This window comes from Hibiscus syriacus, unplaced genomic scaffold (assembly GCF_006381635.1).
Source record: "Hibiscus syriacus cultivar Baekdansim isolate YM2019G1 unplaced genomic scaffold, ASM638163v2 tig00002840_pilon, whole genome shotgun sequence".
NCBI classification, from domain to species: domain Eukaryota; kingdom Viridiplantae; phylum Streptophyta; class Magnoliopsida; order Malvales; family Malvaceae; genus Hibiscus; species Hibiscus syriacus.
This window is the reverse complement of record NW_024061947.1, coordinates 3,992,062-4,017,779: the sequence shown is the minus strand read 5'-3', so window position 1 is coordinate 4,017,779 and position 25,718 is coordinate 3,992,062. Positions and strand designations below refer to the sequence as shown.

General features: G+C 33.6%; 1 pseudogene; it reads left to right on the top strand.

The window, feature by feature from the left end:
* The window catches only part of LOC120154552, a 31,101-nt pseudogene extending 6,257 nt beyond the window's left edge, over positions 1–24,844 (top strand).
* Positions 24,845–25,718: the final 874 nt, after the last annotated feature.

Genomic DNA, 25,718 nt, shown 5'->3' with positions numbered 1-25,718 from the left:
GGATGATGATCGGATTTTTACCAAGAAACTACTCATAATAAACAAAAGATTAGAGCGTCTGAATGAGTTACCCAAGAAATGATCAAGAAATAGGGGAAAATGAGGACAAAGATCATGGTCCGATTACACACCCAACATTCTAGGAGTAATAGGGAAGTTAGATAAATAAGTGGAAGTTGTTATCTACCACTATAGTTCCTTTTATTTTCAGCATCTTGTTTGAACAAGTTTTTTGTTCCTTTCTCCACCTTTTTTTAATAAATAAATTTATATTGCTTTTAAGGTTATGAATATTGAATTAATTTTATAATATTGCAATTCTTTGAATATCAATGGATTAAAAAATCTTTATGATTAGAGTTATACATCTTTGACAAAGTATAAAGATTAAAAACTGATAAAACAAGGACCCTTGACCTTACCTCAGAAGAAATACACCCAAACACCATACCATCCTCCTACAAATATGAGATAACCTTCTCTTATTGCAAGGAATTAGACAAAAGGCTTAGTATTTATATATAGGAGCGCACATCATGGGGCATCTTTTTTGTATGACATTGCAAAACTGACTAGAATAATGTGATGAACGTAATCTTCACAAATAGGTAAATCTAGTTTAAGTCAGTTGCTTGGGAATTGAACTCTAACGATGAGATTTTCTGACTTCCCCCAAAACACCTATACTATAATAGGTTATTCTTAACAAGCTTAAGAAGTTCGACCCGTATACCCATATTATATTATTATATACAATAAAGCTTGAGTTGTCCCTCTAGAGCAATTGGTTAATTGCCCCGGCTTTATGGATAATATTCAGCTAGCCTATTATATTATTATTCTATGCAATAAAGTTATCCATCTAGAGCAATTGTTTAATAGCCCGTGCTTTATGGATGTGTTTCAATTAGCTCAAATAAAGGCTAATTTCAATAAAGCTGAATTCAACTAGCCAAAATGGAAAAAGGTTACTAAATAAGAAGTTGTTGTAAAGATGGACTAACGGAGTCAAGGAACACGTGTTATAGTCAACCTCACATGAGCACACAAAAATTTCATCTTTAGACCGATATTTTTGCACTGCCTTGGTTAGAGGAGTCTAAATGGAAGATTTCATATAACTGAAAGAGAAGTATTCTAGAAAGTCTAGTAATTGGCTATGCTAGTTGCGTTATTTTGTCCGCATCCGGTTAAAATACCAAGTTAAGAAATGGAGGCATGTGTTAATGTTCACAGAGAGTGAAAGAGGAGTGACATCTTTAATAGATGAAACCATAGAAAATATGAAAACCAGCCTGAAACTGACTCATCAATATTGATACTTGCCAAAGAAATATAACTCTCAAACATTAAAGAGTTGTTGATTCTTTTAATATTCTTTGAACTTTGATCCAATTGTGAACCTGTAAGGGGCAATCTTTTACAAAATTCTTTCATTCTTTGATAAAGAAAGAAGGAAAAACATTTTTAAACAGGACAGTCTCAAATGAGAAAATTCTTGAAGCAGGTGATGCATATTCTACTTTTATTGGATAAAAAGATTAAGCGATGCCAGAATGATGAAGTATTTCACATTTTTTAAAGCAAGTGGTCCGAGAAACCAAAACGTCTGAAGAACAGAACTTATAATATTCCCTTTATGACAACTCGTCAAGAAGAAGATGATCACCTCATTCGAAAAAGGGGGACATATCTCAATGCATATAAAAAAAAGGCAAGAATGCAACTAGTCAAGAAGAAGATGATCACCTCATTCGGAAGAGGCACATATCTCAGGCATTTTTATATCACTTTTTAAGTTTGTGACAACATGAAGAGAATCCCTTACTTAACAACATTACTGTTTAGTAACAATAGAGTGAGAGTATTTAGGATAAAGAGATCTAGGCACGAATAGAGCCACGAGAACCCACAATGGGGCATTATCAAAATTAAACCTTGTGGGGATCATAAAATTCAAAATCCAATAGACATTGAGAGTGAACCTTACGACTTGAAGGTTGGAGGTATTTTTGAAGGTCCATATTATTCATGTTGGGCATTTTGAAGGCTCACATCAATATGAAAATGTTGGGACATTTTAAATGCTCATTTTAACTAGAAATAGAATGTTAGGCCATTTTGAAGGCCCATTTCAGAAAGAAATGATCCATGTGGGGCATTTGGAATGCTCACATCAGTATAAAAATGTTGGGGCATTTCGGGGACCCGTTTCAACAAAAACCAAATGCTGGGGCATGCTAAAAGCCCATATCATCCTTCAGAAAGATCATTGATTTGAGAAAATATTTCCAATGAGATATAAAGATGTGAAGAATGAAAATGGTGAAATATTGACAGTAGAACTGATTATACATAATTGCTTTGTTCATCATACAGTTGCATTATTCCGACGATTAGATGCTGACAAGCCAAAACCTTCCACTTGTATTTCCAGAGAGCTTGGTCCTTTGGTATCCCTATAACACCATACCTCTAAATATCATGCAAAGAGTTCCCTGGTAGAGAAATCTAGGCAGAAGCCACATGAAAGGATGAATGTTTTGTCAAATGTTTTACGAACTAGTTATTATGATACTGCACCAATGTTGTGATCATATGGTCAATTTATTGACCCAAGATGAAGATTGTATTCCAAAACCCCAAGGTTCAAAATGAGAAATTTTGAAGATTTATTTCCACAGAGGAGCAATAAATTTTCAAGAAACTAGTCAAGCCAACTAATATTGACCGATAAGCTTTTGCTAAATATCTCGACATGATATGGTCTAAATAACCTTGTTCGAGATCTGATTAGATGTGAAGACATCAAATGAATTAGGATAGATTCTCCCTTAGAGGTGTTTCAAGAGTCAAATCAGAACAGACGATGCTCTTCCAAGATGATAGATTATCCTTTCAAATATAAGAGCTTTATTGGATTTTTACACAAGTACAGATAAAGAAAGCCAATCTTATCAGGGAACTGACATAGATCAATACTTACAAGAGTGTACGTTGATGAAAATTTCTTTTGGCAACCATCCTTTCAAAGATCAAGAAAACACCCATTTGTACATGCCATTGCATCATTTCATACATACATGAAAAATATGTTAGGAGAACTTTTTATCACTCTTAGATTTGTTTTCTAAAAACTTCAATTATAGTTTTTTGGGGAACACTTTTATAGGAAATTCAATCTTGTTTCCTTGAGTCAATCCATGACTTCCTCGTAAAGAGAAGACAAGCTTTGTCATTCTAGGCTCCTCAGTGGAGTCAATCCTTGACTTCCTCGTAAAGACAAGTCAAACTTTGTCATTCTCGACTCCTCAGTATAGTCAATCTTTGACTTCATCGTGAAGAGAAATCAACTTTTGGTATTTTTGACTCCCCAGTTGAGTCAATCTTTTACTTCCTCATAAAGAGAAGTCAACTTTGTTATTTCTGACTCCTCAGTAGAGTTAATCTTTGACTTCCTCATGAAGAGAAGTCAACCTTTGTTATTTCTGACTCCTCAGTATAGTAAATTTTTGACTTCCTCGTGAAGAGAAGTCACCCTTTATTATTTCTGACTCCCCAGTAGAGTCAATCTTTGACTTCCTCATGAAGAGAAGTCAATTTTTGTTATTTCTGACTCCCCAGTAGAGTCAATCTTTGACTTCCTCGTGAAGAGAAGTCAACTTTTTTTCTGACTTCCTAGTAGAGCCAATCCTTGACTTCCTTGTGAAGAGAAGTCAACATTGCATATTTGTTCTTCCTGGCAAAGTAGCGATGCAAGTCAACTTTGAGTTTGAGCTCTCTTGAATGAATAGTGGAGCAGATACTTCTTCAAAAATTGATTTGAATACCCGAAAAGGTAGCACAGATCCAGTCTGATCTTCTCTGAATGAATTGTGGGGCATATTCTTCTTATTTGTAAATAATTATTATCGTTCGTGAAAGAGTAGTGAAGCAATGCAATCCAGCCTTCATGGAAGAGTAGTGAAGCAATGTAATTCAGCCTTCACGGAAGAGTAGTGAAGTAAATCATTCTTAGCCTTCCTGGAAGAGTAGTTAAGTAAAACAACCCAACCTTCATGGAATAGTAATGAAGTAAATCATTCTCAGCATTCATGGAAGAGTAGTGAAACAATATAATTTAGCCTTCACGGAAGAGTAGTGAAGTAAATCATTCTTAGCCTTCACGGAAGAGTAGTGAAGTAATGCAATCCAGCCTTCATGAAAGAGTAGTGAAGAAGGAACAGATCAAAGTTCGATCTCCACAAAAGAGTAGTGGAATGGATTACCCATCAAAGTATGAAGTCCACTGGACGAAAATTCCTTTGTCTTTTTAACTTTTCTAGATTATTGTTAACACAAAAATAAGCAAAGAGGGGCAACTATCGACAATTATTTTCATATGGACTTATATAATAATATTATTATATTATTATATTCATTATATTATATAATAATAATAATTATTATTATTATTACAAAACCCAAAAGCCCAATTACAACAAAAACCCGAAAGCCCATTTTACAAGTCCAACCCATACCAAGCCTAGAACCGATCCAGGTCCACACCCAGTCCAGGCCCAGATGACCAAATTGGCCGAAATTCATATAGGGTTTCTCCTTCTTATCCAGTGCTGCCAGCAACCATCACCGTTGGATCTGGAGAGATCCAACGACCACATATGATCCAACAGAAATCCTAGGGTTTCATTACAACCCTAGGGGCTATTCCGGGCGTCGCCTCTAAATGGCCCACTCCGACGTTGCCACGCCATCACTGCCTCACCAGAATACTCGAGAAACAACATGATGATCGCACACTTCACTTCCCTATGATGAGTCACCACCGTAGATTTGGTGACTTACCGGGTATATCTCATCATTTCAGTCGAGTCTCCTAGGCCTATAAAAGACCGATCCTGCAAGCAAAGAGGGAGACACAAAAAAATAGAGAGCAATAGGAGAGACACAGAAAGACAAAGTAAGCAACAAAGAATTCCAATCAACCAATCCACGAAAAAATAGGAAAATATAGATAAGAGATCGGGAGAGCCTTACTGTCGTCGGAGCTTCCAAGCGTCGCCGGAAAAGATGAAACACTGAAGGTAAATCATTAGATCTACTTCGATTGAGAGCTTTTTAGGGAAAAATGTCACATGAATTCGGCTTTAGGACGGGCAGAGGATTGATTAGGTGTATTTTATAATTTTCGGCCACCGTGGCCGATGGCCGGCAGTAACGATCGACGACGACATATGGCTACCGGTCGGTGGACGGTTTCCCTCCGGTGAGGGAAACCTAGAGAGAGGGAAGAGCTTCTCTCTAAAAGAGATAAGCCAAATGAGAGAAATGACCCTTAAGGGCCGGTTTTGGGCTATTTATACCCTCCCCGAATGACGTCATTTTGGGGAGGGGTTTCTGTGTAAATAATGAAGAGGTAAACCCCGTCTGTAGTCCCTTTAATTTTGTAAGCCGTCCATTTTGGTCACTTAATCAGGTTTATACGCATTTTAATTTGGTTTTCAAGTTTTATTTTATGATGTTTTAGTCCATGCAGTATGTTTATACATTTTCGGGTAAATAACATATTTAGTCCCTTGTATTTTAATAATTTATATTTAAACTCATATAATTAATTATATTTAAATTACTCTAATAGTATCTAGATTTTGTAATATTTTGAATTAGGCCCATTATTTTTTTATTTTACAATTTAACCATTGAACTTTAATATTTTTAATTTTTAATATTACTATTAGTTTATTTACACTTTGAAGTACCATAAATAGGATTTATTTATAATATTGACCTAGATCTTTTATATTTTCATGATTTAATCATTAAAATTATTATATGTAATATGGTTATTTTATTTTATACCATAAGTCATAAAAATATTTCCTTAACTTTTTAGGAATATATTTTTTAAATGATTATTGGTATAAAATAATATTCCAACTGTTTTGGGCGTTGTGGGGTGTTAATCTTTCCCCACATGTAACTGACTCCCAAACTTATTTTCTGGTAAGGAGGCCCTTGTTATGTTATTTTAATATTATTTTATTAAAATAACATATCGTTTTGGTGACCAATCACACCTCGACAAAGGATTGGTGGCGACTCTTCAAATTCGTATTTTATCTTTCAAATTCGTATTTTATCTTATACGAGAAGATAAACACTTATTTTTTTCGTGACAATGACACTTGTGTGTACACTTTGTTTTTTTCGCCGGGCACATACCGTCTCGACACCGATACTTGGTATCCCTGTTGTATGGCTTATATTAGGGTGAAAAGTGGAGAATGTAATCACATCATATTTGAAGGACCTCCTAGTGTTGGTAAAAGAACCATGATTTTGGCCATGCTTCGAGAAGTTTTTGGACCCAATCGAGTTTAGGTACCTTACTATTAAATATATTGTAATAATATTGGGTAACCATTGTAGACATTATTTTTCCCATTTTATTTTAATATTAATATTATTATTATTATTTTATTAATATTATCAATATTATTATTATTATCACTATTATTAAATAATAAATATTTTTTATATTATAGGCCCATTATAACTCAAACCCTAAAGACCAATCCCGAAGGCCCAAACAGCAGATTCAGACTTGGTCCAGACCCTATCCAGCCTTCTAGGGTTTTCATCATCAGCTCCCAGCAGCCAGCTCATTTCTACCGTTGGATTTGGCCTTGATCCAACGGCCACAGATGAGCCTGAAGAAACCATAGGGTTATGATACCCTAGAGACTACGGTTGCCGCCTCTGACACTGTCGACGTCCCGCTGTCACGCCACCCCTCCTTCGAAGCCTCCAGAAGTCCCAACGGCAGCCGCACACGTCGCCCCTACAGTGAGTCACCACTAAAGGTTCGGTGACTCACCAAAATTCACCAATTAGACCAATCTGAGGCAAGCACCGTGGTGGCCTATAAAGGCCACCGAACCTGCAACGCCAAAGAGACACAGAAGGAAAAGAACCCACAACAGCAAAATATCACACAAAAAATGAGAGAAACTTATCGAAGACCGCACGTTGACCGGAGCCTCCACGCGCATTCACTCGCCGCTAAAGAAACCAAAATACTGAAGGTATTTCTCTATATCTAGGGAAATTTTGGGCTATTTAGGGGAAACAGACACCGAAATTGGCCTTTGGGCATTCCGATCTTTAATTTAAGGTATTTTATAATTTTTGACCACCGATGGTGGTGTTGGCGGCGGCGTACGGCTGCTGACCGACAATCGGATTCCCTCTGGCGAGGGAATCCTAGAGAAAAAGGGAGAGAAATTTTTATCTCTCTCTTTTAGAGAGAGAATAAGAAATGAAGAAATGTGAAAAATGGCCTAAGGGTCGGATTTTAAAGGGTATTTATACCCTCCCTTGAACGACGTCATTTAAGGGATGGACCTTATGCATAATCTTTGCGCATAGGTAAATTATACCCTCGGTCCCTGTAATTTGTGTACTTTGTAATTTAATCCCAAAAAGCATGTTTTTGTTATTTTAATTTGGTATTCGAATTTATTATATTTTAGTCACTTCCATGCTTTAACATAATTTAGGTAAAATAACATGTTTAGCCCCTATAATTTTAATAACTTTTATTTTAACCCCGAATAATTGGTTATGGTCAAATTACACGGTTAATACTTATATTTTATGATATTACTAATTATATCCATTAATTTTTATATTTTATAATTTAATCACTGTTTTATATATAATTTTCATTTTGACTTTAAGTTTTATTACTTTTTAATTTAATCTTATAATTTTAATTTCTTTTATTTTGGTCATTGTTTAATTATAATTTTATTTTATTTTTATCCTTTATTTTTCAAATACTTTAATTATTTCTTCTTATGTTTTAGTCACTAATATTTATATAAAATGTAAGCATTATTTGATTAATTTCACAAAAATGAATTAAATAATATTATTTATTTTAAATATTAAGAAAGGATTGTCTTAAAATAACTAGATGTCCTATTTTGGTATTTTAAAAATGAATAAATGTCCTGCTTACATATATATATATATATATATATATACTTCATTAGTGTTTAAATTATTTTTTATGAAGAATTATCATACTCTTATTAATATTTATTTATTTTTTAATATAAAGAAAATGGTTGTCTTAAAGTAACTAGATGTTATTTTCTGATATTTTTAAATAAATAAATGCCCTATTTATAAAACCCTAAATATATATATACTTTAATTTTATAAAAATTATTTTAATATATTTTTAGAATTATTCGATTGAATCTGGAATAACAGGATCGTAAATTAAATTCATATTTGAATTCTTAAATTTCTATTATTAGAGACAATTTATAATCGACAGATACCAATCTTTGGGCGTTTGGGGGTGTTAATCCTTCCCCAAACGTAACCGACCATGAATCCCTTTTTATTATTAAAAATAATGAATTTTTGGTTATATGCAGACCAATTTAACTTTTAAAATGGTGTTTTCTTAAAAACTATTTTAAAAGGTGATTTTTAGCTATTCGACCTACCTAACCCAAAAAGGTCGATGGCGACTCCAAATATTTCTTTAAAAAACCATTTATTCATCCACATAACATTTCCGCCAAGGAAATTCGTGACTGGACGAAAACCGGTTATGACAACTTGGTGACTCTGCTGGGGACCCTGGTCAAACCTAAATCGATTATATATTATCTCTATAGTAAGAAATTGAGAATTCGAATATTAATTTAATTTATGATTCTTTGATTTCTTTTAATTTATTATATTTCCTTATATACTAATGTTTATATTTGATTAATTTTCAGATATTAGGATTCATTTTTTATTGGTTGTTTGTGAAAGGTTTGAGAATTTCTCCTCACACACAACACTTACATTGCATAAACATAAGCTCTATACTAGAGCTATTTTCCCTTTTTAGTGGGAGTGAAAAGGACGTCTTCGTGAGAATTTATTCTCTGTATCAGACTTAGCAAGTGACTTTCAGGGTTTATATGATCTACGTCTTAATGAGAATTTATTCTTCGTGTCAGGCATAGGGAAATGTGCCCTCTCGAATTGAACTCGATCTGCTTTAAGCCTATAATTTATTTGATCTAAGACAATGTCGATACTCTGTCCGTAGGTGTACACAAAGGAGAAATAAGTTCAAACTTTTTTTTTAATTTATTTGATTTTTTATGCATACGAACTAGTAATCGTGCGGTTAGGTTTATTTTTCCAAACAAAGCATGAAACTAGAAAGCATGAGGTTTGAATTTATATATAGATACTATGATATATAAAATCTTTTCTTTCCATTAATTGGTACTAACCATTTTATTTTTTCTTATTTTTATCTATTTCGAGGATACATTTTATTTTGCTCTAATTTGTTTCTATTGATTTATTTTGCTTGCATTACATGATCATGGCATAACCAGAAGATGTTGATTCGAGAGAGTGGTCATCAAATTGAAAAGTTTTTATAAATGTACAAAAAGTTTTATGATCAAGCGAACTATAAAGCAGCCAATGAATGTCATCCCAAGGGAATTCAGAGGATAGAGGATAATTATGCACCCAAAGATCGTATGCTCGTTGAAGAGCAAAAGGAGATACGAGAAATAAGAGAACAAATGTCCAAGATGATGGGTAGAATATCTGTTTTGGCCAAAGGAAAAGAGATTCCTACACAAAAAGAGAGAGAGCTCAATGAATATAATCATGCAATCTCATATATACAAGGGGCTTCTGATCCTAACCAACTTGAGAAATTGTATACAATCATCTTTCGTATTCACAAGTTGTCTAGAGATACCAAGGAAATGGTGACAACTGTAAAAGTTCCCAGAAATGAGAATATATCATGTAATATGAAATTGTCGAGGTTTAGTCTGCTCCCGACGTCTGAACTCAGGTTTAATCCAAGATAAAAGGTGGTTCTCATTTTGATGCTATCCCTATATCATATGAGGAGTTGTACGAGAAGTTACTTGAAGCGCAAGAAGCGGCTCCGCATTATGTGAAACCGTTGCAGCCTCCGTATCCGAATTGGTATGACATCAACTTTTATTATGAATATCATGCCGGAGCTCAAGGACATGCCATTGAGAATTGCCTAGCCTTCAAGTATCGAGACCAAAGTCTTTTGGATCATGGAATCTTAGAGTTTATGATAAATGATCGACCTAGTTTGGTAATTGAATATCCTGCTAGATTAATACCAAAAATGGTCAAAGGAAAGAGTATTAATAAAGACGTCCAGAAGAAAGAAGATTTGCCGGTGTACGAGGCTCAATTAAGTCATTTAAAGATTGAAAACGATAAATTGAGAACAAAAATGGAAACCATGCATGAAGATTTCCAAAAGGTCAATCAAGCCTTTCAAAATGCTGGCATAGGAAATACCCCAGAATAGTGGATAGCAGGGGTCACTAAACTGAAAAAGAACTGCAAAATACACGGAAATCAAGCGAAGAAGTTCTCTCATGACTTACGAATTGTAGAAGAAAGACGCAATACATCTGTCATTAAATTGGGAAGATGTCAAGCCAAAAATCAAATGTTGAATAGTGCTAAAATCAACATGGAATATTCATATCAGATTCATCGAAGTGAGATTAATGTTGAAATAGAATTCACTAAGACCAGAAACAAGACATTGATGAAATGTTTAGATGATTATGGAGATCTTGTACGAAAACTTCTTGAACACAAAGATTCTCTTACAATGGATAATAAGAAACATTGTCTACAACTCCGAGAGATGGCATGTAAGATGAAGGAAAAAGACAATGTCATGAAGGAAGCTGTTGCTCAAGCAAACAGTACGGCTCATAAACTGGTTGATTTAGTTGGCTTCACGAGAGAGTTAAAGCAGATTGACAACTCCACACCTAAGCATGAGTGGAAGTTAATTTGGCTTTTAAGAGAAATAGAGAATTTAAGAGTGAAAGCTATCCCCTATATGTAAAGTTTTGTTTGATGTATCGAAACTTTTGTATTTAATGAAATCTGTTTTAAGATGATCACTCTTGATTGATACTTTTTTCATGCATTTGCATTGCATAGTTTGCATTCCCATTTTTACATTTTCGCATTTACATTATAGTTTTATTTAAATATTGTTATATGCATTAGTTATTAAAATATATAAATAATTCCTAAAAGGTTTTGTAACAGTAAAAACAAGATCATTCATTCATATTATTGTACCATCATCATGAAAACAATGGAGCAATCTTGTGAGGGATTACAAGATCAGTGGCCAGAATAATTAACAAGGTTACATATAGATACGAGGAATGAAGCATCAGATTCTCTAGAAGATGGATCAAATCAAATTATTCAAGTGATAGCAACTAATAAAGAAGAGATAACTGCTAAAGAGCAACACTGCTATCAGATTAATGAGTCGAGAAGGATAACATACCCTGGGTCATCCCACTTGAACCCAAAGAATAGCCTCATTAATTATTCACAATATGAGGAGAGATTCAAAAGGGTGGATGGAGAAATCAGAAATATAAAAGGTTTTAATGCCTCCCACAAAGAACTAGAAGCCGAGAACTCAGTTTGGTTCCAGATTTGGTTATTCCCCAGGAATTTAGGATGCATGATTTTGAGAAATATGATTACACCAGTTGTATCCTAATCCATTTGAGAATGTTTTACAGAAAAATGGAAGGATATTTAAATTTTGATGATTTGTTAATTCACTTCTTCCATGATAGCCTTGTTGGGCTAGCAGTAATATGGTACAATCATTTGAACCAATAGCATATTAAGAGATGGGTTGATATAGCTGATACTTTTTTGGGACAATATTGGTATGTTAAAGGTAAAGCTCCCAAACGTAAGGATCTTCAAGGAGTAAAGATGAAATCCAATGAAGGATTTAAGGAGTATGCCTTAAGATGAAGATGAATGGCAGCACAAGTTCAACCTCCCATGTTAGAAGAAGAGATATCACATATGTTTCACGATTCCCTTCCTGCTCCTTTCTTTGAGTTAATGCTGGCAAATCCGACGAAGGAATTCGATAATTTTGTGACAAATGGAGAATTAATTGAAAATATAATCAGCGAAGGAAACTTAAAAGTCACATCCAAAAGCCCGATTTATCAAAAGTGAAAGCTGATGATGTAAATGAATGCCGCATCCAGAGTCCCCACAACTGTAAAAGAAAAGGAGCAAGTAGTTGTTCAGATTGACCAAAGAAAGTCACACGATTAAGAAATACTTTGGAGGTGTTCCAAACTTCCATTTCAGACTTGTACCCTCATTTGATTAAAGGTCAATACATCACACCAAGACCAACGAAAGTGCCACTAAACCCTTCTGCTCATAGCTATGATCAAAATAGTGTTTATGAGTTCCACTTGGGGCTATCTGGGCACTCTACAGGAAATTGTAGGCCACTATTAAAAGAAATTGAGATGCTTGTTAACAATGAGACATTGACACGAGAGTTGGTGGAACAGTGGATGATGAACTCAAGTAGGGCATCAAAGCATGATTGAATCAAGTGTTGTCGCACTAGATAAGTAAAAGGGCATCATGATCAAAGAAGATATCATTTCATCAGTCATAGTACTTTTCATTTTCAGCATCTTGTTTGAACATGTTTTTTGTTCCTTTCTCCGCCTTTTTGTGATAAATAAATTTGTGTTGCTTTTATGATTATGAGCAAGGAATCAAAATTTAATCTTGAAATTTTTTAGTATCAAGTAAAGTAAATATTCTTTTAACTTTTCAAGACTTATAGATCTTTGGCAAGTGGTAAAATTAAACCTTTCATATCCCATACAATGCCATAAATACAATTACGTGATCTATTTTTGACCCTTACCAAAACTAAATCTGGGCACTATATTTATATGAGACTCTGAAGTATTACCTCTACCTATTTTTGAGACATCAAATCCATATGTTTATCTTCTTGGTTAAAGTTGATTTGTTTATAACACTACCTTTCACCATATACTTGACTTCAAAAGTCACACCTTTGGCCTTCCAAATACAAAACTGTCATACCGATGAAATCAAAAGACCTCAAAAGAAGCAAACTTTCATTTATCCATGAATCTTCCTGCAAGAATAAACGAGATGGGGCATAATGGATCAACTTATCGAAGAGAATTTTGAGTAATTGGGCCATGCCTGAAGAAGAAAAAAAATAGGGAATGATTTAAATATTTATATCATGCATCAATTACATTGTTTTCATGTAAATAAAGTTAATCCTGACTATTCATCCCCCTAGAGATACCTCTTTTACAAAGATTTCTATGTATGAAATGATGAACGACCATCTTTCATTTATCTCTTCGTAAAAGGAGAAAAATATATCCTTTGTTGTCCCAATTTGAGCTTGAATGATTTTTCTTCTGATTTAACCTTAACCACCCTCCACATTGGGGGGCAAGGTGAAGGATATTTGCTCACAGGAATAAAGATCGTCAATACAGTTTTATCACGAAAGCAAATCTCCATGAAGTAAAGAGAGTTTTGAACTACAAGATAGGTCAAATACAAAGTGCTTAAAGATCAATCCAGTCAAGAATAATGAAAGAATTTTTGAAATGCAAGAGAAAAATGAGGTTCTCAAAACAATTGAAGTCCAATACTCATCTATCAGGAAAAAAAAAGAGAAAAGAAAAAAATGAAAAAAGAAAAGAAAAAAAGAAAAAAATTGAATCAAGTATTTCAAGATAGGTGACTCATTGAGCCTCAAGCTACAAGGTTGATCAAGTGCAATTAGTTCAAAGATTCATATTCAACAAGAAGCGCAAGAATTGCTGGAGATATAAGAAAATGGAAATAAACCCAAAAATTGGCAGTCTAGAGGGATTAAAAAAAATAAATGATGAAAGACGAGTAGCAAAGAAGATCCAATGTCAAGCAAGGCAAGATTGAAGGCGTCAGAATGAATTGATCCTTGGTTCACTTGTTTGGGCCTTTTTTATCCATTTCTTTCATAACCATGAGCTCTGACCTACGTTATGTACCTGAAAAGTCCATTCTAATCATATATGGATTTCTAATAAAAGCGACTATCTTCAGTTTTCATTCTGCTTCTCAGGATTGATTTTTATTTGCAAAAATTGGTTTTTTAAATCTTTAATGCATGATGAAAAATAATGAAGTAGGGTTCAAGACGTAAAATTTTGAATAACATCTTGAAACCAAAGGAGGATTCGAGTTAAAAACCTGAAAAAGTGGCTCGAATATTGAATGGTGCAACAACGACATTGGAGACGATTTTAAGCTCTTGATAAAGCACCGCACATCCCAAAGATGTTCATGAGATTCTGGAATTAAGAAGTATATCTATGAGATGAGCATAACAACCATTTCTCCAAGATAATGGACGCTCAAAGAGACATGTATACTAAACCAACCTGAAAGACCTTACCTTACCAAAATCAACCTACACCTTAAATCAGTCAATAATTTTGGCCTTTGCCATTTGTCTATGATTTTTTTATTTAAAAGTGTAGTTGATTTATTTGATATTCATTAAACTCATGTTTTATGATTTGATTCAATTGTAAGCCTATAAGGGACAATACTTTACAAAGTTATTTCATTCTTTGATAAAGAAAAGAGGAAAAACATTTTCAAACAGGACAGTCTCAAATGAGGAGGGTCCTTGAAGCAAGTTATTGCCTATTCTACCTCTATTGGAGAAAAAGAATAAACGATGACAGAATGATGAAGCATTTCACATTCTTGAAAGCAAGTGGTCCAAGAAGCCAGAAAGTCTGGAGAATTGAACTTGTAACGCTCTCTTATGACATTATCAACAACTCATCAAGAATGATTACCTTGTTCTAAAAGGGGCATGCTGAAAGCCCGTTTCAATTAGAAATGACCCATGTGAAGCATTTTGAAGGCTCACGTCAAAAATAGAATGTTCAACGCATTGTGAACGTTCGTATCCGTAAATGTTGGGGCATGCTGAGGGCCCATATCATCCTTTGTCAAGATCATTGAATTGACCAAATATTTCCAATAAGATAGAAATGTATGAAGAATGAAAATGATGAAACAATGATAGTCGAGATTGCTATACATAATTGTTTTGTTCATCATACAGTTGCATTATTCTGATAATTTGATACTGGCAGTTAAAGTGTCTCACTTGTAATCCCACTGAGTTTTGTTCTTAAGTGTCATTGTGACGTCCTACAAAAGCCCTGAAAACTTTGCAAAGAGCTACACTGATTGAGAAATCTCGACAAAAGCCACAGGAAATGATGATTGTGTTGTCAAATGTTTTACGAACCAGTGATTATGGTGTTGAACTAATGTTGTGATCATATGGTGTTTCCATTTATTGACCCAAGATGAAGTTTGTCTTCTTCAATCCCAAGGTAAAAGTGAGAAATGATGAAGATTTCTTTCCACGGAAGAGGAGTTGAAATTTTAACAACAGGAAACTAGTGGAGCCAACTAAGGTTGAACAATAGGTTGTTGTTAAGCATCTCGACATGATATGGCCTAAATGGCTTTGTTCGAAATTCAGTTAGATGTGGAGACAAGAAAGGAATTAGGATAAATCCTCATTGTGATGTGTTTCGAGAGTCAAATTAGAACAGACACTGTTGTCCTAATTAATCTCTGCTAAGTTAGGCATATCTACATCTATATTCTTCAAAGATGATAGATTCTCCTTTCAAAGATAAAAGCTTTATTGGATTTCTACACAAGTCCAGGCGAAGAAAGTCGGTGTTATCAAAGACAAAATGAGGCAACAAGATCATAATTCTGAATGCAGCAAGAGTTCCATGAATGAAACATTTTTCTGAGACTTTAATGCAAATGAAGCAAAGAAAACACAAGATTGCTCTTCCAAAAAAGATAATGCCAACTTGAAATGATATTTTGACTAAGTAAAGGAAGACCGAGGTTCACCACTTTGAAGTCAAATGAAGATTGCATCAATATTTTTGCATTCATAAGAACATCATTTGCATAATAGAAAATGCATTACATTGATACATTTGATTGCATTGAAACATGAGGTTTTTACAGATCTTCATATGAAAAAAGAAGATTCATGATGGCAAATACCTTACAAGTGGAAGGTAGAATTCAAACCTCAAATATATTAATCAAATAGATAGATGCAATCCATAAATGAAGCATTATTTTGAAGTTGGGGCATGTTACCCAATCAACAAGTTATTTCTCATTTAATCTTTTCTGAAAATGAAATTGTTAAATAGTAAGAAAACGATTTCCAAAGTTTCTTACTTAGTAAACTATTTCTCGAATTTGTAAGTTCTTCGGGCCATCACTAAGTCTTTCGAGCATGATGTTTAAATCCTTCGGGTCATCTGTAAGTCTTTCGAGCAAGTTGATAAAACCTTTGGGTCATCCATAAGACCTTTAGTGCTGGATGTTTTCAAATGAGATTTTAGAAACTAAGCCTTTGGGGGTTTCCTAATTATCTCAAAAGAGATGTTAAAGGAAGCTAAGCCTAACAAAGGGGTTCCTTGACAACTAAGAAACTAAGCTTTCAAGTGTTTCTTGATTCATAAGTCCTTCGGGCCATCTGTAAGTCTTTCGAGCATGATGTTTAAATCTTTCGAGTCATCTATAAGTCTTTCGAGAAAGATGATAAAACCTTCGGGTCATCCATAAGACCTTCAGTGCTGGATGTTTTCAAATGAGATTTTAGAAACTAAACCTTTGGGGGTTTCTTAATTATCTCAAAAGAGTTGTTAAAGGAAGCTAAGCCTAACAAAGGGGTTCCTTGACAACTAAGAAACTAATCTTTCGAGGGTTTCTTGATTCATAAGTCCTTCGGGCCATCTATAAGTCTTTCGAGCGTGATGTTTAAATCCTTCGGGTCATCTATAAGCCTTTCGAGCAAGATGATAAGACTTAGGGCCATCCATAAGACCTTCAGTGTAGGATGTTTTCAAATGAGGTTTTTAAAACTAAGTTTAATTTTAAGGGGTTTCCTAATTATCTCAAAAGAGTGGTTAAAGGAAGCTAAGCCTAACAAAGGGGTTCCTTGATAACTAAGAAACTAAGCTTTCGAGGGTTTCTTGATTCGTCAGTCCTTCGGGCCATCTGTAAGCCTTTCGAGCAAGATGATAAGTCCTTCGGGCCATTTATAAGTCCTTCGGGCCATTCATAAGACCTTCGGGCAGAATGTTTTCAACATTTCCGTTGTTTGATTCACGACATTTCGAGTCAACGACGTCTCTCAAAACAAATTTTATCTTACCTTAGATAGTTCCTTTTCGAACAAATTTCTTTGCATTTATTTTACATTTTTATCCAGATGTTGAATAATTTACGGGAATTCCAGAATTCAGCAAAGATTTCAGCAAAAAATTACCATACTTTTCAAAGCTTTGAAAATATGGATTTCAACAAAGATTTGAATCCATCACTTAAGGGTTTAACAACTCCGTCTTAAACAAGAGAAGTAAATTCACAAAAAAATTATTGTCTTTTCGTCTTTGCTCTATTCTTGTTAACACAAGAATGAGCAAAGAGGGGTAGTTGTAAGCACTAATTTTTCCCATTTTATTTTAATATTATTATTAATATTATTATTTTATTAATATTATTAATATTATTATTTTATTAATATTATTATTATTATTATCATTATTAAATAATAACTATTTTTTATATTACAGGCCTATTACAAATCAAACCCTAAAGCACAATCCCGAAGACCCAAACAGCAGACCCGATCCAGCCTTCTAGGGTTTTCATCATCAGCTCCCGGCCACCAGCTCCTTTCCACCGTTGGATCTGGCCTTGATCCAACGACCACAGATGAGCCTGAAGAAACCCTAGGGTTATGATACCCTAAAGACTACGGTCGCCGCCTCTGACACTATCGACACCCCGCTGCCACGCCACCCCTCCGTCGAAGCCTCCATAAGGCCCAATGCTAGCCGCACACATCGCCCCTACGGTGAGTCGCCACTAGAGGTTCGGTGACTCACCGAAATTCACCCATAAGACTAGTCCGAGGCAAGCACCGTGGTGGCCTATAAAGGTCACCGAACCTGCAAAGCCAAACAGACACAAAAGGAAAAGAACCCACAGCAGCCAAATATCACACAAAAAAATGAGAGACACTTACCGAAGATCGCACGGTGACCAGAGCCTCCACGCGCCTTCACGCGCCGCTAAAGAAACCGAAATACCGAAGGTACTTCTGTAGATCTAGGGAATTTTAGTGCTATTTAGGGGAAACGGACACGGAATCGGCCTTTGGGCATTCCAATCTTTTTTTTAAGGTATTTTGTAATTTTTCGACCACCGATGGTGGTGTTGGCAACGGCGTACAGTTGTTGGCCGGCGACCGGATACCCTCTGGCGAGAGAATCCTAGAGAGAAGGGAGAGATATTTTTATCTCTCTTTTAGAGAGAGAATGAGAAAGGAAAAAAATGTGAAAATGGCCTAAGGGTCGGATTTTAAAGGGTATTTATACCCTCCCTTGAACGACGTTGTTTAAGGGAGGGACCTCATGCGTAATTTTTGTGTATGGGTAAATTATACTTGCGGTCCTTGTAATTTGTATAATTTGCAATTTAATCCCGAAATGCAGTTTCTGTTATTTTAATTTGGTATTCGAATCTTAATTTATTATATTTTAGTCCCTACCATGCTTTTACATAATTTAGGTAAAATAGCATGTTTAGCCCCTATAATTTTAATAACTTTTATTTTAACCCCGAATAATTGATTATGGTCAAATTACATTGTTAATACTTATATTTTATGATAATACTAATTATGTCCATTAAATTTTATATTTTATAATTTAATAACTGATTTTTATATAATTTTCATTTTAACTTTTTAATTTAATCTTATATTTTTAATTTCTTTTATTTTGGTCATTGTTTAATTATAATTTTATTATTTTCCTTTGTTTTTCAAATACTTTAATTATTTCTTCTTATGTTTTAGTCACTAATGTTTATATAAAATATAAGTATTATTTGATTAATTTCACACATTAATTAAATAATAATATTTATTTTTTAAAATATTAAGAAAGTACTGTCTTAAAATAACTAGATGTCTTATTCTGGTATTTTAAAAATTAATAAATATCCTGCTTACATATATATATATATATATACTTCATTTTTATTTAAATTATTTTTTATGAAGAATTATCATATTCTTATTAATATTTATTTTTTAATATAAAGAAAAGGATTGTCTTAAAGTAACTAAATGTTCTTTTCTGATATTTTTAAATAAATAAATAAATGCCCTATTTATAAAACCCTAAATATATATATATAAACTTTAGTTTTATAAAAATTATTTTAATATATTTTTAGAATTATTCGATTGAATCTGCAATAACAGAATCATAAATTAAATTCATATTCGAATTCTTAAATTTCTATTATTAGAGACAATTTATAATCGACGGGTACCAATACTTGGGCGTTATGGGGTGTTAATCCTTCCACAAACGTAACTGACCACGAATCCTTTTTTATTATTAAAAAAAATGAATTTTTTGTTATATGCAGACCGATTTATCTTTTAAAATGATGCTTTCTTAAAAACTATTTTAAAAGATGGTTTTTAAGTATTCGACCTACCTAACCCAAAAAGGTCGATGGTGACTCTAAATATTTTCTTAAAAAAACCATTTATTCATCCACATAACATTTCCGCCAAAGAAATTCATGTCCGGACGAAAACCGATTACGATAACCATATTATTAAGAGGGAACTTGACCTTTTATGGGAACCATGATTTTGGCTGTGTCCAGTCGTTAGACGGAATTGTATCTTTCTCGTCGCCAAACTAACAAAAAAATATTATATAAATCATAATTCTTTAATTTAATCAAATGATATTAATAAATTTTTATTATGTTAATTTCATTGAATGTTTTTAGTTTAAGTTAATAATAAAATGTTCGATAATGTAATTTGATAAAGTTAAAGATTTCTTACTTAAATGAAAATTGATGCTATATTATGTGACTTCCAAGGTAAATTGCCTATTTTTAGAGGACCCTTTAACTTCACTTCCTGAAAATTGTTACTTGTAATAACAATCTGGTCTCTGGTGTGGGTATATTCGTTTGCAAAGATAATTTATGGTCAAATTCTGATTTTGTACCCTTTATTATGCTCATATAAAAATAAGTGTCCAAGGTATACTCAAAATTAATTGTTAATGACTAACGATTTTTCATTAAAAATATGTGTATAATGTTTTCTCGGTTACACTTTTAAGTGTTTATCGTTAAAAAATCGCCTAGTGGCTTATTTCACCTTTAGATTTTTTTAATATTTTTAAAAAATATTTTATTTTTGGCAAAAGGGTACCTAAGCCCTCGAACTTTTCAAAAAAACCAATGTGACCCTCCCTTTTTTTTGCACTCAATGTGATCCTCCAAGTAAGAAAAAAAAACTCAACGTGGTCCTTTGACCAATGGGTCGTTTTGTGCTGACGTGCCACGTTAAATAGGCCAATATCCTATTTTTCTCTCAATTTGGCCCTCCAACTCAGAAAATAAATAAATCTGACACTTCTATTTTTTTATCTTCAATTTTGGTCACTAAACTTTAAAAGTTTTCAAATTGATCACTCAACTTTTGAATTACTCCTATTTTAATCATCATGATTTATTTTATTAATATTTATGTATGATGTGGAATTTATTATTTTTATTTATTAATATATGATTAAAATAATATTAATTAAATTAAAATTTTAAAATTATATTGAAACAAAAAAAATATTCCCAAAATTATAATTAAATTAAAAAATATATTCCTTATGCTTTATATATTTCCAAATATCCACTCTCCTTTATCGTCTCATTTCATTTTTCTTCCTTTTCAACCAAAGATTTTTTTTTTCTTTCATTACCCGGTCAAGTAGCTCATCCCCAATTTTTTTACAAGTTCAATCTGAGGTCACTGAATCTGGTAATGAAAGGGAAAAAAGTAATCTTTGGTTGAAAATAAAAAAATGACACATCACACATAAATATTAATAAAATAAATCATAATAATTAAAACATGAGTAATTCAAAAGTTGAGTGATTAAATTGAAAACTTTTAAAGTTTAATGACCAAAATAAAAGAGAAAAAATAGGATGTCAGATTGAGTTATTTTCTTGAGTTTGGAGGGTTAGATTGAGAGAAAAAAATATATGATGTTGGAGTGCTTAACGTTCCACGTCGTCAAAAACTAAAGGCCCCGTCAGTCAAAGACGAAAAATGTTGGTCAAAGGACCACATTGAGTATTTTTTCTGACTTGAAGGGTCACATTGAATGCAAAAAAATAATGGAGGGCCACTTTGATTTTTACGGACTATTTAATTTAAACGGACTATTTAGATTGATTAATGGTATTATTGGACAAAAGAGATCAAATTTGAAGGACGACCCAATCCATAGTTTGTCCTAAATTTGTAGCTAACTTACTAAAGGGTTCGTGTTTTACAGACAAGAGACGAGCGCAAGGCTTTTCACTTGAAGGTAATTGATAATCCTCCGTATTAATAAACGGTAACGACTTATTTCCCTACAGCATTGTAATGAAAAATGTATAATCAACGACAGGGGGAATCAATAAGAAGAATCAAAGTAACCGTGAAGGAATCTTCCAAACACGTAGAAGTCAATCTGTCGGATCTAAGAGGGTACGAGAAGCATGTGATCGTGGAACTAATGAAGGAAACACAAACAAAGAACTCTAAATCTAACAAAGTTTTGTCCAGCGACCCCGAAAACTGTAGAAGTAATCGACCTACTACCCTATGAAAACAATATCACACATCATTTAGCCGTGTATGCTTTTTTAAAGGTTGAATTTTTGTGCAGCCATTATTTTATGTGAAGCAGACAAACTAAGCCCGATGCTCTGTTACAGGGTTTTAAATCGTGGTCGCGGTCGCGTTTTCGATTATTTCAGATTTACCATGATTGCGTATGTCGAGGGCACTATTGCAGCCGTCACGAGTAACTCGGACAACGGCGAAACCGCTATATCGCGGCCGAAATAACGGTCGCGGACCGTTTTTTAAAACCCTGATCTGTTGTACATCCGGCGGCTGTTAGAAAGGTATAAAGCTGGGAACAAGGTTTTCTTCTGCTGCTCCAACGTGTCTAAGCTTCAGCCGATTATGTCACTTTGCACACTAATCAACCTATTACCGCCTTCCAAACAAGAGGTGGCTGCCCTTGCTATTTAGTTCCTACTGCAACATAAAATGATGTGTTTTTCTTTTCTTATCAAGTTTTTGTTTTTGTGACTTCAGACTGTTCAAGTGATGGAATTTATAGCTAAACAAGAAGTCCTTTCTTTGCCCCATAAGTTGGCTGAAAGGATTGCTGAAAGTTAGAAAAATAATCTGCGTCAATCCATTCGTTCATTCGAAGCCTGCCGGTATTCAAGGTCAGCTTCATATCTTCCTTCTTAGTAAGCTTTTCCCAAAGAACTTGTTTCCCCTTTTTTGTAAAACTATATTATTATTGTTCAACTTCAGTTATCCTTTCAAGGAAGACCAAAAAATTCTAACCGGATGGGAAGAAGACATTGCCAATATTGCCAAAAAAAATGGTAGAGGAGCGAAGCCCAAAACAGTGAGTTGTTATTCTTTTTCTAAGTTCTAATATAATTATAAGATAATATTTATGTTGGATTTTAAATCTTGATAAATTTATTTATATTTACTCAAAAAAGTATTTAAATTCTAATCATATTTTCTTATTGTTGAAAAATCGAGTTTATTGCTCAATTATTGTTTTTTTTTAAGTTTTAAAAAGTATCATCATTTAAACTTTGTTTGAGAGGATATTAACGTCACTTTATCATGTTATGACATTAAGATTATCTATAATTGCTCAACCATTTGAACTTGGTGAATTACAGGTTATATAAATTCCGTAGAAAGAGTCAAAATCTGGTAGAGCATGATGTCTCTCCCGACTTCATATTCGTGGTAAGTAGGGCTAAAAAAAACCAAGACAAAGCCCCAAGAAAAATATTTCACCTACTCACAATATGTTGTAATTCTCAAAATCATTCTTATTAAGTAAAATACGGTAAATATCATCCTTATTAAATAAAATTCGGTAAATGTTATTATTTATAACTTCTCGTGATGATATTTATTATTAATAAATGTTGGGCTGACATGTAAATCATTCTATTTATTATTGATAATATTTATTTTAAATAAAACTTAATACATCCATCATAAAATTAGTAGCATAATGTTAAAATTCACCTCTAACATTTGCCTGAATAATCATTTTTATTATTTTTTTGGAAACACTTTAATCTTATCATTTTATGTTGTATCAAAATAACCCTTGGTAAATGAAAATTGTTAATTAACTAATGACCAACACTTTTTGTTGACGTGACAAATCTTATATGTCCAAAGAACTAATATCGCATTGTCATGTGTACATAGGTGATTATATGACACATATCATGTATCCAGAGTGATTATGTGACATATATTATGTCTAAAGTGATGGCATATTATTTTCATATGCACATAAGTGCAAATGTGGAACGTATCACGTGTCTAAAGTGATGACATGACATATTACACATCAGTCTTTTACACATGCAGAACTTGACATGTCAATGATAAGTGTTTACTCAAGTTAACTAACGATTTTCATTCAATCATGAGTCATTTTGACCTAAAATAAAATGTTAGGAGCTAATGTACTTAAAAAAGAATAAGAGTTAAAATAATTATTCAATCCAACATTAGAGATGATTTTTTTTCATCTTGCCAAAATTAGTAAACGAATACATTTAAAGTATATTTAAATTAAAATAAAATAAAATTTAAATTGGGTAGATAAATAGAATAATTTTATCTGATAGTTATTTTTTCAGTTTCTAACTTCATGAAATTCCCACATTTATTCAATTAAATCATTTGATCATGATTAAGTTAGAATGATTCCCAAAAGAAATTCCATTCGTAGAAAACTTTTATGTTCTAAATTATCAAATATACAAATCACTCCCCCACTAATTCAATTTCCATTGAATTTCTTCCCAATTTCTCTTTCCCTTTGCAGTTTAGGTATCCAATCCCAGGTTCAAATGGATGGGGATTACACTGATTAGCTAAAATATTGAATAAAAAAATACACTAGTTTAATTTTTTTTTTTAAATGGTAAAAAGCTAAAAGTAAAATTAAAAAGAGATGGATATTAAAAAATAAAAATTAGATGAATTACCAACCGATCAGAATCGACTAAATTTTGCTTTATTTTCATATTCAAGTTAATTTAATAAATCTTAATAATTTCGAGTCATTGGTGGAAGAAGTGAAGAAGCACTTGCAGGATAGCCTGCACCTACAAGTAGATTGTTTATATGAAGAATACAATGTATGGATCAACCTTTTGATTAATCTTTGCATATGGATTATCTTAATTGAAGTTAAATGCTATTAATTAAGAGGGATGATGAAAATATGATCGACAGTGAAGACGATATGGAAACAAATGACAGTAGGATTTTCTCAAGAATCGAAGGTATGAATTTAATTATATGGAGATTTTGCAATCGCTTGTTTCCCTATTTAACACGAATTTATATTGAAATTGTTGAGCACAGAATTTATAGCCAGATTCATGAGCTGGTACAATAAACAATCAAAGATGGCAAGTGCAGCCTTGCCCGACGTTGGACTTGAACTTTCTTCAAAATAAAAACAAGGTATATTGAAATACTGATGTTTAGTGATATACATGCTTATACATTGATCAAGGAGATTACGATGCATCTACATGCTCTTTATACACTGCTTATCAAGCAGTTACTGCCAACCTGTACAAGCTAACAACCAACAGCCTTTAACAGACTAATTAACAGCTAACAACTAACCACCTGCTAACCGTTGCTAACTCAGCTGACTAACAGCTGACTACACGCATGCATACAACGTATATACTCCTAATATTCCCCCTGCATCTTCATCTTCCTTCCTTCATCTCAGCACAACACATACTTTGTCTCGAAATTCGTCAAATGCTTCTTTTGACAGAGGTTTAGTGAGACCATATGCCACTTGATGTGCAGCAGGCACGTAATTAACACAGATATGCCCAGTAGCAACCTTTTCCCTTACAAAATGCACATCCAACTCAAAATGCTTGGACTGTGCGTGATAGATAGGATTGGTACTCATGGCCACTACGCTCGTGTTGTCACACCAAATCACCGACTTTCCTTGCTTTTGAACACCAAGATCAGCTAACAAGGTACTGATCCATGTGACTTCGGCTGCAGCATCAGCAACACTTTTGTATTCAGCCTCCATGGTCGATCTCGACACCGACCGTTGCTTCTTAGAGCTCCATGTAACAAGGCACTTGCCTATGAACACTCCATAGCCCGATACTGACCTTCGATCATCCAGATTGGCACCCCAGTTAGCATCAGCAAAGGCTGAGACCAATGCTTTGTTCAGTTGGTGAAAATAACAAACCATAGTTTACCGTACCTGCTAGGTAGCTAAAGATTCTCTTTACAGCCGTAAAGTGTGTCACTCGAGGTGCATGCATGAATTGTGCAACTTTTCCTACACTTAACGACAAATCTGGTCGAGTATGGCAGAGGTAAAGCAGTGATCCAACAATGCTTCTGTACTCACTTGCATCTTCAATCAGTTCACCTTCTTCACGAGACAGCTTGCACGCTAAGGTCATGGGTGTAGAACACGGAGCCGCTA